The sequence below is a fragment of the Loxodonta africana genome, chromosome 10 (assembly GCF_030014295.1).
Source record: "Loxodonta africana isolate mLoxAfr1 chromosome 10, mLoxAfr1.hap2, whole genome shotgun sequence".
Taxonomy (NCBI): Eukaryota; Metazoa; Chordata; class Mammalia; order Proboscidea; family Elephantidae; genus Loxodonta; species Loxodonta africana.
Genome location: NC_087351.1, coordinates 11,006,790 through 11,022,194, shown reverse-complemented (window position 1 = coordinate 11,022,194; position 15,405 = coordinate 11,006,790). Strand labels below are relative to the sequence as shown.

Below are 15,405 nucleotides of genomic sequence, written 5' to 3'. Positions count from 1 at the left end.
ATTCAATCCATAGCACCATGCAATACCTCTAAATAGTGTTTTATGGATTTTTTTTTTTTTTTTTGCTTTTATAAATTTTTTTGTAGGAGGGCTAATTTAATACAAACTACCCCAACGTGGCTGAAATGGAAAATTCCATTTTGTGTTATTTAATTGTAATTATTAATTATTGTTTGAGTGTTTATTTTCCTCCCTAGAATCTTTGGGTACAAAATACTTATTCCTTTTAACATCATTAAAGGTTATACACTGTGTTCAGCTGTGTGCAATAAAAGCACATGACAGTGACTTAAGCGAACAGGTAACTCACATAGAGCTTGGCAGTTTAGGACTAGTGCAATAATTCCAGCATCCCAGGCTGACTATCCTTCTGTATCACCACCTTAACGCATGATTTTTATCTTCATGGGCACATCGGAGTTACAAGGTGGTGTTCTACTTCTGGCCTCTCATCTATACTCTCAGCAGAAATAAGAAGGAAGTAAGAAGAAAGACGTGATGCCTAGATCATAAAAACAAGGGTGTCCCTAAAGTATTCCAAAGACTTCTGCTTACATTTCAATGGCCAGAATGGAGTCACATGACCTTCTTTGGTTGCAGAAGAGGCTGGGATATATATATACATTAATCAGGGTACATTGCTGCCCAAATAAAATTTGTCCCCTGTTAAAAAGGGAAAAGGGAGGATGGCTCTTGGCTAGGTGGCTAACAATGGCTGCCACTGTCCTCAGCACTTGGCATGTACCTGAAATTTAGAGATGCTCTGTGGACTAAATGGCCACAGGATGCCATGTGACGAAGGAGAGTGTACTGGACTATGTAGACACACAACTGATCTTACTTTCTTGAAAAACTAAGGGGCACTTGGCAATTTGAGGGAAAATCAGCCCTTTTGTTTCATTTTGTCATTTCCAAGGCATATTTTGAGCATCTACTCTGGCAAGGCATTATCTGTGGGGGATAACAGGGCACCTTTCTGCCCAACCCACCCAGGAAAAGCTTGAGTCAAAGCTGCATTTTCCTCTTTTGCCGTTAGGAATTGAGGAAAGGAAGCAGGGAGGCACAATTGGGAGAAGCCTAGCCTTTGAGGTCAGGCCAACCTGGGGTCAAGTCCCGGCTCTATCGCCTACTTAACTGAACAAGTTACATTACTAATCTCTGAGTCTCCACCTTTGAAAACGGGTATGATGACAGTGCCAACCTCATCGTAAATGTGTGGAAGATTTAAAAGAGACAAAGTATCTACAGTTTTTAGCATAGTGTCTAGCACATGCTACGTGTTCAATAAATAGTAGTTATTGACTGTGAAGATTGCCCCACTATAAAAATGATCTCTGTGCTGGTTATAGAGTCCCTGGGTGGTGCAAATGGTTAACATGTTTGGCTGCTAACCAAAAGCTTTTAGGTTCGAGTCCATCCAGAGGCAGAAGAAAACCTGGTAGTCTATTTCCCAAAAATCCTCAGAGGAAAGCCTGGTAGTCTCTTTCCCAAAAATCACCCATTGAAAACCCTATGAAGCACAGTTCTACTCTAAAACACATGGGGTCACCATGAGTTGGAGTCAGTGACAACTGGTGGCTCGTGCTGGAGAGTCTCTGTTTTCCCTTCGTCATGGTGCTTGGTGTCCTGGGGCTTACCTTTTTGGATTGTATTTATGAGCTACCTTGCCCTCTGGGTTCTGGTTAGTGGTAGTGGCTGCAATGTGGCAGCCTTCTCCTAAGCTGTACCGCCTCAGTCTGGGATCTGGTAACTTCTCCCTCCTATTGCCCCTTCCGGCTCAGCAGTTGTGAAGGCTTCCCACTGTTGCTCGCTCCAGGGTGCTTCACCATCCTTTATGAGTTTCCCTTAGCCCTTCTCACACCTTGGAAAATATTCTTTTCAGAAAACCCTCCTCAGTTACCCCACCTGAATGTACTATTTGTTTCAGGACCCTGACTGAGACAGTCTGCAACACCAACTTGCCCAGGCTCTCTTTTATTTGTCCTTGTTTGGCTTCCTCTTCTGTCCTTCCCCATCAGTGATTCCAAGACATGACCATACTCAGGCCCCATCTCTTCACTCTCAGCAATCAACCTCACCTCTTATGTTATTGAGAAAATAGAAGCAGTTTGAGCTGATCCACTTTACCTTATACTTGAAGGATGTTTACATGACCCACAGGCCTCCTCGCCTCATTCTTCCAGGTGGAGTGTCCCTTCCCTTTGAGTCCAGCGCCTCTTTCTGGATCCCATGCCCTCCGGCTACTTTAGTCATGATTCTCTCCCCTGTGTCTTCAGCTTCTGTTTTCACTTCTCTCTTCTTCTAGTGCAGCATAGAAACATCAGGAGATATCCATTTCTTAGGAACAAAATCCCTTACTTTTTTCTGCTTCTTATTTTAACTTCCCCTTATCTCTTTCCCACCCAACAAACCTAAATTCTCCATTTCTTCAACTCACATAATCCTTTTCCCTGTTGCTCTTGGCTTTGGCTGTACTGTAGTGGTGGTCTGACGGACGGGACCCTTGTATGCCCCCTTAACCCTGCTGTGAACATCTGACAGTTTTTCGACCTCATGCTAGTACTCTGCAAACATACCATCAAGTCAAGTCCCATAGCCTTACTTCTATCCAGGTGGCACCCCTAAACACTTCTTAGATTAAAAAAAAAATCTGGAGCTACCATTATCCATAGCTCCTCAGTGATTTCTTAATTGTAAATGTAAAAAACATTTTTTCAGTCCTTAGCTTTCACGCAGAGCCCGGGTGGCACTGTGGTTGAGTGATATGGCTGCTAACCAGAAGGTCAGTAGTTTATAATCCACCAGACATTCTTTGGAACCCCTGTGGAGAAGTTCTACTCTGTTCTCTAGAGTCACTATGGATCAGAGTCGACTTGATGGCAACAGGTCTGGTTTGGGGGTAACTTTCATGCAGGCTCTACAGCTGCTGGTCATGCCCTCCTTGAATCTCTACTCTCCCACATCTTCCTGAAACTTTAGTCTCCTGGTTCTTCATGTACCTCCCGGGTCATTTTTCTTTGACCCCTTTCTTACTCCTCTCATCCTTTCCATATCCTCTTCCCTAAGCCACTTCTCTTTCCCCTGAATATCAAGGATTCTTAATCTGGAAAAAAAAGAGTCCCCTGAAATTGTACATATATTTGTGTATGTGATTTTTCATATGTGCCTTTCTCTGGGGAGGCTGTTCATGGCTTTCATCGCATTCTCAAAGGGATCAAGTATCCCCAAAAGGTTAGGTGGTCTGTAATCAGGCATCCCTGAGCAATCTCATCCACTCTTGTTTTCCTACCTCCTACATGATAATGATTTCCAAATCCTTTTCTCAGGCCTGACACTTTCCAATTTAAAGCACCTCAATGGTTTTTCATTGCCTGTCCTTTACATAATGCATTAAGGCCCTCTAAGATCTGGCCCTGACTGCCTCTCCAGCCTCAAGTCTTAAAGTTCCCTGCCTTCTAGTTTGAGTTTCAGAAATAGTGAAGTGCTTTAGCTGTGCTGGGAGAGTAGGATTCTGCCAGATCCCACTCTCATAACTACTCTATATCAGGATGTCTCTGCCTGCCCTTGTGGCCTCTTAAGTTTGTCCTGGACATTACATTCATTTGTTGGTTAAGGAGACTTCCTGTCCCAGCAATTTCTGTCTTTCTTTTCAGTAACATTAAAAGTCAGTGCCTTAGCAGGTAATACGCTGTTCTTTGTGTCACACAGGAAAAATGACACTTCAAAAGAAGAGTTGTTATTTTAATTGGAAGATTTCAGATACTTTATTGAACTATCTTATTCTTCTATTCTAAGCCACCACCCATCTGTCAGTTTGCCATACTGTGGCAGCTTGTATGTTGCTATGATACTGGAAGCTATGCCACTGGTATTTCAAATACCAGCAGGTCACCCATGGCTGACAGGTTTCAGCAGTGCTTCCAGGGTAAGACAGACTAGGAAGAAAGACTTGGCAATCTACTTCCAAAAATTAGCCAGTGAAAACCATGTAGATCACAACAGAATCTTGTCCGATATTGTGTGGAAGATGAGCTCCCTAGGTTGGAAAGCACTCAAGATCAACAATGGACTCAAACATACCAATAATTGTGAGGATGGCACAGGACCAGACAATGTTTTATTCTGTTATATACATAAGGCTGCCAGGAGTCAGAGCCAACTTCCACGGACACTAACAACAACAACATCAACAACAACAATATTTTAACTATTCAAATGGTAAAAACAAACTCAGCTCAGGCTTCGGCTCCTCCTGGAAGCTTCCGCAATATGCTTCCCTTCTGGACTAGATTAGGTGCCCTTCTGATGTGCTCTTGTTGGCCCTTGTACCCTTTCCTCACTGGACCTGCCACCCTGAGTTGTAATTCTGTTTTCATATATGTCACCTCTTCTCAAGAGCAGGGGTGTTTTTTTTTTTTCGCCTTTGTGCCTCAGAACGTAACACAGTATCTTGACACATAGTAGGTTCTCAATAAATGTTGACTGAACTGAAGTAAAATGAAAAAATGATGGTCCTTCCTCTTCCTGACAGAGACTTCTTCCGATCTGATTCTCATGAGTTCTTACCTGCCACAGGGGTGTGTCCTTCTCCAGCCAACTCTCCACATTTCTCCCAAGAAATGTGATCCTAAGAAAACAAACCTCATGATACCAAAGCCAGAAATCATAAAGGATATATAGATCTGACTTTAGAAAGTAAAACTTTTATACTGAAAACATAGTTATGACAAAGTAACTTCTACATAGATCAAAGATTTAAACATTAAAAAGAAAGAAATGACAAAAATGCTAAAAGAAATGTGTTATCTTTTTTTGACTTTGGAGTACAGATGGCCCTTTTAACCATGATCCCAAATCCACAAGCCATGAAGGAAGACATAAATTTATCTACATAAAAACATTAGACTTCTGAATGGCAATAATAATAATGCCATAAAGAAAGTCAAAATAACTTTATTTTGATCTATTACTCCTAAGCTTATGTTTAAAAATTGATTAAAAGAACATTGAGGTGAAATTCTTTTTACTATTTCTAAAGATTTTAAGAACTCAGAAAAGGAGGTATTTATGTTAGGCCCAGATCCTTTTAGCAATATATCCTTCACAAGCATACGTAGATTAAGACAAGCTCAGCATTTGTCTTCTAAACTTATGTTTGTTATCATGATTAGGTAATTCTCAGATAATCTATAATTTAACATAGTAAAACTTTCAGCAACTAAGCTGTCGTTGCTACATTTACAAAGTAACTTCTGGGTAAGAGAAACCTTTTAAACAGATTGTTTGGTTTTGCATTTAGACTCAATGCTCATTTAAGACACCCATTTCAATAATTTTTGCAAACTTAGGAAAATGCAGTTACTAATATGGCTTCATTCAATTATACCTAAACTCTGCAAAATATTCCCATTGCATACTTAAGTACAATGGAATCAATAAGCTTAATTGTATAAGCAAAAGTGATGGCTTTTCTTTCACATTTCAATTATACTTGTTTCACACTTAAAATAATGCCTGAAAACTAGTTGGGCCTTGACCGGGACAGGTTACTACATTTTTCAGCCTCCTTTTTTCACTGTTAGTTTGGAATTTTATGTTCTACTTTTCCACCTATCTTCAAATAGACTCTTTAGTATGTAAAACTGAGTGGCTGACACTACCACCATCCTGGTGACCACTAAATTGACCATGGACCAGAACCTGATTCTATCAAAGAGGCTTCCCTGTATATCACCACAAACTTCAAATACTCTGAGTAGAGTTTGAATAAGACCAATTTTGCTTAACCAGGACTTGATGTGTTAGATTCCAGGATGTTTTCTGGTTTCACACCTGTTATGGATTGAATTGTGTCCTCCAAAAATGTGTGTCAATTGGCTAGGACATGATTCCCAGTATTGTGTGGCTGTCCACCATTTTGTGATTTGATGTGATTATCCTACGTGTCATAAATCCTAACCTCTAAGATATTAATGAGGCAGGATTAGAGAGTTATGTTAATGAGGCAGGGCTCGATCTATAGGATTAGTTTGTATCTTGAGTCAATCTCTATTGAAATCTAAAAGAGAGAATCAAGCAGAGAGCAGAGGGACCTCATGCCACCAAGAATGAAGCACCAGGAGCAGGGTGTGCCCTTTGGACCCAAATTCCCTGTGCTGAGAAGCTCCTAGACCAGAGGAAGTTTGATGACAAAGACCTTCCCCACAGCAGACAGAAAGAAAAAGCCTTCCCCTAGAGCTGGTGCCCTGAATTCAGTCTTCTAGCCTCCTAGGCTGTGAGAAAATAAATTTCCGTTTGTCAAAGCCATCCATTTATGGTACTTCTGTTATAGCAGCACTAGATAAATAAGATGGTACCCAACACATCTGTGCCTGTATATATTACTTCCTGCTCTTGCTCCTATTTGCCCATATTATCCAGGATTAACTGAAAGAAAGTCACTTCTCAGGAACAGTGCTGACTGTATTGTCAGAGCAGAGCAGGCAGTCACTGACTTCAGTCTAGATTCAAAAACTGAGGTTTTACTTTCTGAAGAGGTAAGATGGAAATCAATATCCAATCCTGCTCCTTCTAAAGCCTGGTAGCCATCCCCATGGAGGCGGTCAGCAGCCCTGGTGCGGAAGGTGGGAGGCTGGCCTCTGACTGGAAAAAAAAAAAAAAGAGGTGTGGAAATGTGGAAGTCGGGGTGGCTTCCCTCAGAATTCCCCAAGCTCTGCCACAGAGGGCCGTGCGAAGCTCTCTCAGAGAGTGGGTGGGGCTCCGTCCTACAAAGTGAGGGACCCAGGGCGGGTGCCACAGCCACTTCCCACATCCTCCATGGCCTCTGCCCCTGTAGGGCCCTTCTAACTTTTTATTTTCAGAAATTTCAGCCCTACAGAAAAGTTGGAAGCATGATAAAATTAACCCCTGTTTATTCTTCATCTGGCCGTTGACGACATTTTGCTTGAAAAAATTCTTTAAATAAACACCTTTTCTGCCTGCTCAGGCAGTATCTGTTCACAGTGACCAAGGAAGTTTCACAGAGGAAACACAAATAACAAGTAAACATGTGAAACATTGCTCAACCTAACTTCTCTTAAAAATACAAAGTAAAACAATGAGATACAATTCTTCATGATATTAACCAGCTGCGGGAGGAAGCGCAGAGGAAATGAGCCCTCTCTCTTATTTCTGTTGGTGGGAGTGTAACAGTACAGTCTCTGGAGGGCATATTCACAGTGGGTGGGTATTCCTTGCAGCATGGGTTATAGCAGTTAAAAGCTGGAAACAGTCCCAAAACAGGATTGGGTTAAAAACAAACAAACAAAAACACATATTCATATAATGAAATAGTATAAAGGCATAAAAAGCTATATTGGAAAAAAAAAAAAAAAAAAAAAACCAGTTGCCTTGAGTGAATTCCAATTCATGGTGACTCCATGTGTGTCAGAACAGAGCAGACCCATAGGGTGTTCAATGGCTGTGAGGTTGCTTGCCAGGCCTTTTTTTCTGAGGCATCTCTGGATGCTTTTGAACTGCCAAGTGCTTAATCATTTGTGCCACTCAGGGGTTCTGTTATTACAGAAATAGATACATTGCCCATGATATGTAATTAAATTAAAAAAAAAAGCAGTTTGCAGAGAAATAGATGCAGAATGATTACATACTTATGAACATATATATCAATATTTATGTATGTATATATATATAGACAAAGTCTGGGAATAAATATCAGTATACTCACAGTGGTTGTGTTTGGTACTAGGATAACAGATTTTAATTTTTCTCTTTATTTGTATCTATATTGTCTACTTTTCATAATGCTCATGAATTTTATAATTAAAAAAAAATTCACAGCCAGTAGAAAAGTTGGGTTTTATTGGTTTGTTTATTTTAATCAAATGAAGAATGTCCAGAAGTCAGACATAACTACAAGGGAGAAAACCCTGTCCTCACTGGCACCTGCATCACTGTGGAAAGGAAAAAGCCCACATTCTGTTTGTTCCTCGGCACCCCAGGTCTTCTACAGTCTCCTCCACTCCTCAGTTCTCTCCAAATACCCCAAGCTCCACTCACACTGAGCTTTTCAGCTTCCACTAAACGCACTAAGCCCTTTTAGGACTCCTCTGCCTTGCACTCCCTTCCAGCCCTCCTCCAACCAGTAAATTCTCCTCATCACGAAAACCACCCTAACTGTCCTGACCTGTTGAAGCTTCCTTAACCCCTGCAGGTGGGGCCAGTTGCTTTCCTGGCATCACAATCTACCTACAGGTCTATAAGCCAGAGTAGCAAGCTCCTGGCAGGAGGAACTTTCCCTGGTGCCAGCCCAATGTCCAGCATCTAGCAGGTGCTCAGTTAATATTTGCAGAATGACTGAATGATTGCAGTGAGTACTGAGACTGGATGGATGGGTTGGAGCAAGATTGTGGAATTCCTTTAAGGCCAGGTTAATAAGAAGAAAGCCAAAGTTTTGGGGCACCTTTGTCCTGGGGATCAGATGACCTCTCTTTTTATGCTCGTTCCCATGTTAACACTGGCAACAGCAGGTAGAGCAGGAGTGGCTTGACTAAAACTTCAAAGCTAGGAGGCTTTTGGACCACCAGAATGCATATCTGCAAAATAGTCCAGAAATGGCAGTGGCCTGCCATTCTCACATGGTGATCTGGCCCCACATCACTGGCCCTGACCTGACTCAGTGAGGGCAATGATAGAAGGGGAAGGATGGAGGCTCCTGACCAAGCCAGGCTTCAGGAAAACTCCTACCCCCTCAGCTGCTGAGCTGAGGATAACCCACCCTCAAACACAAGTGTCCCTAAAATGCGCTATGTGGCCAGAGTCTGGTTAACCAAAAGGTAAACTGGACTTTGAAACGAAAATATTTGTACTGAATTAGGACAAATGGGCTCCTGGTAACCAAGGCCCAGATGTGCATGATTCTGGAAAAGGTTGGTTTTCTACTGCTGCTGTACAAATTACCACCAACTCGGTGGCTTAAAATAACAGGGTTTATTATACTTACAGTTCTAAGTATTAGAAGTCCAGCACAGGCCTTTTGGAGCTACAGTCAAAGTGTCTGTCAGCAGGACTGCATTCCTCTCTGGCGGCCCCTCAGGAGAATCCATTTCCTTGCCTCGTCTAGCTTCCAGAGGCCACCCACATTCCTGGGCTCCTGGCCCCCTTCCTTCCTCTTCAAAGCCAGCAGCGTTGCATCTTTCTGACCATTCTTCCATAGTTGCATCTCCCAGCCAGGAAAGGCTCTCCACTTTTGAGGACTCATGTGGTCGGAGTGGGCCATCTCAGATAATCCAGGTAATTTCCCCATCTGCAAAATCCCTTTTGCTGTGTCAGGTAACATATTTGTAGCTTCTGGGGATTATGACACAGACATTTTTGGAGGGCCATTACTCTGCCTGCCATAGGGGGTGATATGGAGAAAAGCCTAAAAACATTAATAATAAGACAGTTCTGTATTTAATGACATAGAAAATATCTACGAGATGTTGTTAAAGAAAAATAAGTGAGTTCAGTAAGTATGTATACAGACTGATCCAACTTTGTGGGACCTCATCCCTCCCACCCCTGCCCCCAGCACTAAACTCCAATTGCACACTCACTGAGCCACCTCCTACCTGCCATGGCCTGACCCCACCAATGAGTGGTGGAGCCCATCTCACGCCCTCATACCCCCAGAACACTGGGCACCCAGATGGGGGAGTCTCAGCTCAGGTTTTGCTAGTATGAGTTATTAGATAAATGGATATTTCTCACTGACATATGATAAACTGTCTTTTAGTAAACTCATTTGTGATGAGTAGATCTACAGTTAATCATAGCAATAACAATAAAAATAACTAATGGAAAATTCTCACAAACCTACCAACTTCCTATTCCCTGGCAGCTTCTTTGTGCCCTAACTCTTCCTACCATGAGTATGGGCAGTTCTTGTGTACAAACCCTCATCTTTTTGTCTGTTTATTTTATGCTTTACATTTATGATTCTTTACTAAATAATTCTTCCTGGTTTCTTCACAGTCATCTTTTAGAAGACGAGTTTAGAAAGGTCCAAGATACCAGAGGGTAAAGATCATATGATTTTTATATACTCAGGTAAATAACTTTTAATTTCACTTTCTGTATGTGAGTTACAAACACTATTGAAACACTCTTGTTTATTGATCAAAAGAACATGTTAAAATTAAGAGATCAAAATACGTGGGTTACGATTTTAGAATAAAGAAGACAGTGTAGCTTTGCTTCCTCCTACAAATCCATAGTGTTCTTTCCAAAGTTTATTTCAAAATAAGACCATATGATTTGATGCAGTTTCAGGGGACGGCCAGAAAGGACCAGATACAGTAACTGACTAGAGGCAAATGCCAGCTGAGAAAGCTGGAAAGTGGGAAGCTGGGGCTTAGGGGAATTTGCCAAAAGGGAAAAAAGATTTGGAGAGTCTTGACTTTTAATAGTGCTGCAGAGAATTCAAGACAGGAGAGAAAATCCAAGTTAGAATCCTGAAATTTTAACTAGGATGGGGGTGCAGACCCAACAACCTAAAACCGGGAAACAAATAAACAAAACCAAATCCATTGCCATCAAGTTGATTTCAATGCATACTGACCCTATAGCACAGAATAGAACTGTCCCATAGGATTCCAAGGAGTGGCTGGTAGATTCGAACTGCCAACCTTTTGGTTCGCAGCCAAGCTCTTGACCACTGTGCCACCAGGTCTCCATAAAAGGAAAAATACTCATGAAATGACACTGTGCCAGTAACTTAGTAATGGGGTATAGTTTTCCCCAGGGACTGTGCCTAGTGCTTCTTGACTGGGCTGTCCTGTTGCCCCCTCACTGACCATGGGGTTCCAACTTCAGCATTCACTTCGCTCACCTCTGCATCCAAACCAAAGCTGATGCTACCTGACCCTGTTTATGCTTCTCCTGGGCGTTGTGTTCTGAACAAACTACAATAGTCTTTGTAGCTGTCATTTTTAAATTCCTTGCTTTCCAAATTCTGCACAATACACCTACTTATTATTGATGATTTCGTTACCTGACATTTCACATTTATGACAATAGTCAAAAAATCTACTATCTGACCTATTTTCGTCTGGCAGTAATAAATGCTAAGGTGCAAGGTGAGAGTAACGCTGGTTGATGGTTAAGGTTGTGTGTCAACTTGGCTAGACCATGATTCCCAGTGGTTTGGCAGCTACGTACTGTAATGATGTAATTTGCAGTTATGTGATGATGTAAGCTGGCAGTTATGTAACAATGTCGTCCTCCTCCATTTTTGCATAACAGCGATTTTTGCATAAGGACCTAGTCTTTGGAAACTAACCATGTTGATATGTGAGGAGTGAGTGTATATATAAGTGCCAAACCTGAAAAATTGTTCCTGAGGGGGGGAGAATGAGAGAGAGAGAAACACGTAAGGGGAATTTACACTTTTACTCAGTATACCTCTAATTGTTTATAATTTTGCAATTGGCATAATTCATGTATGAGGTTTGTTATAAAAAATTTTTTTTAATTTTTAATTGTAGTTACTTCTGGGAAGAGAATTTGGGAGAAATTAGGATTTTATTCTTCTGTACAGCTTGGTTTGTTTTGTTCTGTTTTGTTTTTTTACAATAAGCTTGTATGATTCTTCCAATAAAGACAAACTGGCAATTGATAGTGTGGTGGTTGTGAGGCAGATACCCCACCAACCAGATACTTTAAACTAGCTCAACTTTAATATTCTCGTTTGTAAAATAAGGATAATATACCTCATACGGATCTTGTGAAAAAAAAAATTTTTTTTTTAATGTATGGTGTTTGACTTAGTAACTGCTAAAAAAAAAAAAAAAAACCCTGTTTTGTGTTCCATTCTTTTGGGACCTGTTGCCTTTTGTGTAACAGCTTTCAAGTCTGAGAAGTCAATCAACATGAACACCTTAAGTGAGTACTAGTAACTTAATTATTGGGTTGATTTTAACTCAAGATTGGAATATCCCACTGGCAAAGTCTGGGATCTTCTTCCCCTTTGGATTCCTTATACACCCACCTCTCACTTATTGGCATGGTTAGGTTTGAAAGACCAGGTCATTGTGCAAAAATCAGCATTATGTGAAAATGGAGGATGACCACATCAAATCACAAAATGGAAGATGACTACATCATTATCTAACGGCTGTGGTCATTAAGGTTGTGTGTCAACTTGGCTGGGCCGTGATTCTCAGTGATTTGGCAGTTATGATGTAGTCTGACAGTCATATGATGATACTATCACTTCCATGATGAGATTTGATATAATGTGATCACCTACATGATGGGATCTGCTGTGAGTAGCCAATCAGTTGAAAGCGAGTTTCCTTGGGGGTGTGGCCTGCAGCAAATGTAAGTGGACTTTTTGACAAGGCTCACAGACTTTTGCTTGCTTTGAATCCTGCAGCTGGCTCCTGTTCATCTGACCTCTGGTTCTTGGGACTTCAGCTAGCAGCTTACCTGCCATCTTGCCTGCGGATCTTGGGATTCATCGATTGGTCTTCCCAGCCTCTGAACAAGAGCCCTGCTGTCTGACTTGGCAATCTTGGGTTTGCCAGCCCCTGTGGCTACATGAGTCAGGAGAAGCCTCCAGCTTGACCCACGTCCCAGCCTCCACAGCCACATGAGCCATTTCCTTGATATAAATATCTGTCTATATATATTTAGATATAAATATATAAATATCTGTCTATATACATTAGGAAACCGTGGTGGCGTAGTGGTTAAGTGCTACAGCTGCTAACCAAGGGGTTGGCAGTTCAAATCCGCCAGGCGCTCCTTAGAAACTCTATGGGGCAGTTCTACTCTGGCCTATAGGGTCGCTATGAGTCGGAATCGACTCGATGGCATTGGGTTTTATATATATTCATACACTTTACTGGTTTTACTTCTCTAGAGAACTCAGCCTAAGACAACTGCCAAATTATATAATTACATAACTGACAAACCACTGAGAATCATGGTCCAACCAAGTTGACACATAATCTTAATCACAGCCAGAATTACTCTCACCTTGCACCTCAGTGTTTGTTACTGCCAGATGTATGTCGTTAATGCACAAAATAGTTGGATAGTAGATTTTTACTATTGCCATAAGTGCAAAACGTTGAATAATGGAAGTGGGTATAGTACTTAACATTTGCCACAAAGCCTGCAGTCAACTAGCATTTGCCAAACTTTATAGAATTAACACAAAAACCTGAGGATTTCCAGCCCCTAACAGGTGCTCCTTGGAAACTCTATGGGGCGGTTCTACTCTGTCCTATAGGGTCGCTAAGAGTTGGAATTGACTCGAAGGCACTAGGTACTGGGTAAACAGATCTGACCAGGAAGTACTTATGAAAAGGCAACAATCTTCAAACTCCTCAAATTATATTATTTAAAAGCCGTCATCTCTGGGTTGTCAGATTGCTGATGGTTATTTTCTTCTTTATAGTTTTTAGCATATCCCAATTTGCTATCATGTGCATATATGAATTAAAAAATAATACCACACATGTTGGTGCTTCTTCCTGCTTATCTGCTTCCCTTCAACTTCTCGTATGCTCGTAATCCTTGTCCTGGTCTCCAAGCCACCCAATCACTCCTTCGACCAACTCCTTCTCAGGAAGCGCCCCAACATGACTTTTCTCGTGGAAAGAATGAGGCCCTTGGAATCAGATGGATCAGTGTTTGAATCCCAGTTCAGTATGATCTTGGATGTCTCAGGCTGGGTTTTCTAGAGAAGCAAAATCAGTGAAGTGTGTATATATATATATACATGTATGTATAGAGAAAGAGAGAGAACTTACATCAAGGAAATGGCTCACGGGGTTGTAGAGGCTAGAAAGTTCCAAGTCTGTGGGTCAGGCTGGAGGCTTGTCCTGACTCACATAGCTGCAGGGGCTGGCGAACCCAAGATTGGCAGGTTAGACATCAGGCCTCTGGCTCACAGGCTGCTATGGCCGACGAATACCAAGATCAGCAGGTCAGCTGCTAGCTCAAGTCCCAAGAACCAGAGGTCAGATCAGGAACCAGCTGCAGGATCCAGAGTGAGCAAAAGCCAGCAAGCTTTGCCAGAAAGTCAGCATATATTGGATGCAGGCCACATCCTCAAAGAAACTCCCTTTCAACTGATTGGCTGCTCATAGCAGATCTCATCATGGCAGTGATCACATTATATCAGCTCTCATTATGGAGGTGATTACACCATCATGCAGCTGCCAAACTACATCATAACTGCCAACCCCCTGAGAATATGGCCCAGCCAAGTTGACACACAACCTTAACCATCACATTGGTGAGCATCTTACCTCTCAGAGCCTCAGTCTCCTTAACTGTAAATGAGAATATTGCCTACCTTCTAGATCATTGTGTAGTTTGGATCAGCACTTCTCAAACTTTAGCGTGTATATAAATCACAAGGGATTTTGTTAAATGCAGATCCTAGTTTAGTAGGCCTGGAGTTGGGCTCAGGTGTCTGCATTTCTGGGAGCTCCCAGGTGTTGCTGATGCTGGTGGTCCGTGGACCGTGCTTTCAATAGAAGGCATTAGATGACATAACGTTTGAAAGACTCTGGCACAAATGTCTGATCAATGTTAGTTCCTCTCCTCTCTAGTTGGCCTGGCTTTTCCGGTTGTTTGGATGAGTCTGTCTTGGAAAACTGCTAAGATCTACCTAGGTGCATCCAGGCTCATTTGAGTTTAATCTGTTCCTTACTTTCTCCCTCACTTTATCATCCCTCTTTTTCTTTTGGCTGCCTACTAGTAATATAGGTAATTGTGATTTTAGATTTTTTTTAATGGCTTTGTTGAGATTCAATTGACATACCTAAACTACACTTAAAGTGTACAATTTAATAAGTTCTGACATATGTATACACGTGTGAAACCATCAGCAAACTCAAGACAATGAACATACGCCCAAAGTTTCCTCATGCTCCTGACCATCCCCACCCCATGAGGAACCACTCCTCTGCTTTCTGTCTCTATAGATTAGTCTGCATTTTCTAGAGTTTTATATAAACAGAATCATACAGTATATACTCTTTTTGATTTGGCTTCTTTCATTCTGCCTAATTATTTCATCCATGTAATTTTGTGTATCAATAATTTGTTCATTTTTTTTTCTTTTAATTTCTGGTAGTATTCCATCACATGGATATACTCTTAACCCGTTCCCATTGAGTCGATTCCGACTCATAGTGACCCTATAGGACAGAGTAGAACTGCCCCATAGAGTTTCCGAGGAGCACCTGGTGGATTCGAACTGCTGACCTTCTGGTTAGCAGCCGTAGCACTTAACCACTACGCCACGAGGGTTTCATCATATGGATATAGCATAATTTATTTATCCATTCATCTGTTGATCTTTAAATTTTTTCCAGTTTTGGGCTATAACAAATAAAGCTGCTTTGTATA

General features: G+C 41.5%; 1 long non-coding RNA gene across 1 annotated transcript; it reads left to right on the top strand.

The window, feature by feature from the left end:
* Positions 1-5,798: 5,798 nt before the first annotated feature.
* On the top strand, positions 5,799-15,405 carry LOC135232580 (uncharacterized). The gene is made up of 3 exons (XR_010323100.1): positions 5,799-10,086; positions 11,881-11,919; positions 12,413-15,405. It is a non-coding gene; the product is annotated as an uncharacterized LOC135232580 (long non-coding RNA).